We start from the raw sequence: 1905 nt of genomic DNA, 5'->3' as shown, positions 1-1905 counted from the left end.
TTTTCACATTTTCATTGTGTATTTTAGAAAAACTATTCTATTTTCAACAGAAACCACAGAAAGTAAATGTGATTATTCTCCCTTAATGCGAGTACTTTCAAGATGTTACACAAAACAGGTCTCATTACAGTGATTATATAACTTTCAGCATGACTAAAGATACAACCCCAGAAAATAAGGGCAGTGCTAATTTCAGGGGCATGGGCAGTGCAGCTTACACCACTATGTTGGCTTCCTTTTCTTGCTTTCTCACACCAGTGCTGTTCTGTTGTTTGCAATCAGTGAGCTTAACCTATGTTATATTAATTTGAAATTATATTGGCAAACACTATTGTTTAAATGAAAGTTAGCTGTTGGGCTATTATCTACTGTATACCCTATATAGGGGTCATTGCATAGCTTACAGTATATGTCCAAATGTTTGTAGACACCTGCTCATCCATTTCTTTTGAAAACAAGGGCATACTCGAAGGCTTTGCATTAGATGTTGAAACATTGTTGTGAGGAATTGATTGGATTCAGCCACATGAGCATTAGTGAGGCTAGGTTCTGATCACAAATATTACTCCAACTTAAAAAATTGGATGGTGCTCCATACAACATAGTTTCACAGCTCCACAGCGCAATTTTGGGGACTTTATACCTTGCTAGTGGCTAGAGCAATGGTTCCCAACAACAAGCCCTTCATGACTTGAAGTGGGTGTGTGGGGAGAAGAGAAAACCCTAAAATGTGCAGGGGGTACTCCAGGTCCATAGCTGGAAACCTATGGGCTAGTGATATAAAGCTCCCTAACATTAAACTGTGTAGCTGTGGACACTTGGCATTGGGCATGGTTAGCTTAGGCTCATGTACGGCTGCTCCAGAGTGTCCCATTGTCAATGCTTTGCTATGGAGATTGTACAAGCTATGTGTATCGAACTAAATACCGGTGTCAGCAGTGGGTGCACCTTAACAGTAGTAATTAGACCTTTGGAAATTACCAAATGCCTAATTTTTTTTTGATATCTGCTGAAAGTTCTATGGATAACGGCTTTTATGGTTAATGTTATCAATGTATCAGACAGATCAGAGTTCTGAGTGTTGTCGTAAACTTGCTTGTTCCCATGAGCACAGAGTAGAGAAGTTCCCTGCTATTTGGCTGTTGCACGGCAGCTGGCTGCTTCTTCGGCAGCAGTGACTCAGCCTGCAGAGAGAGCAGGCAGCAGGAAGACGGGGGAGCGGATGACTACGTTCGTGGGCTGTGTGTGAGTGAGTGAGTGAGTGTGTGTGTGGTTGGGGGGCGGGGAGGATAGTGGGTTGCACAGTAGTCATGCTTGCCTTTGCTGATTTATATCGTGCGTGTTAGTCTGGGTCCACACGCACAACGTGTACCTGTTTCTGTGTGAAGTTATGGAGATGCTTGAGAAACTTGCTATTAAATGTAGTCCTCAAAGAGCTACTGTGGTGGCACGCTGATCTTTGAGAGGAAACAGATTGACATAACAAGTGAAGTAATCCATACAACTAACACATAACTGTTGCCCTGTGAGGTAATGGGCAGCTCAGTAATGTCAGCTGTGATCCTCTGAAATTAATGTGCTGTATAAGAGCAGGTGGGGAGAGGCACCACCTGAAATGTGGAATCCTATCTAGCCACCTTCCTGCAGAGGATTCCATTAACTGATGTTAAGCAAGGAAATTTATTGAGTTTTCTCAAATTAGCAGATACATTTTACAGTTGTCTCTGTGCTGGCCATTTCTTATTCTCAATCCATAACATGACAGTTGTAACGTCGGAATCCGTCCTTTGTTTCAAATCATCCAGATCAGTTGCAAATGTTTGACAGGTGTCTTGAAGGGCAGCTGGGACTGTAGCAATTTGACAGATTCAACTGGTGAAATGACAGGAACTGTCACAATAGCTT

This window comes from Pygocentrus nattereri, chromosome 18 (assembly GCF_015220715.1).
Source record: "Pygocentrus nattereri isolate fPygNat1 chromosome 18, fPygNat1.pri, whole genome shotgun sequence".
In the NCBI taxonomy this organism is placed as follows: Eukaryota; Metazoa; Chordata; class Actinopteri; order Characiformes; family Serrasalmidae; genus Pygocentrus; species Pygocentrus nattereri.
The sequence above is the reverse complement of the archived record's forward strand: the minus strand, read 5'-3'. Positions refer to the sequence as shown.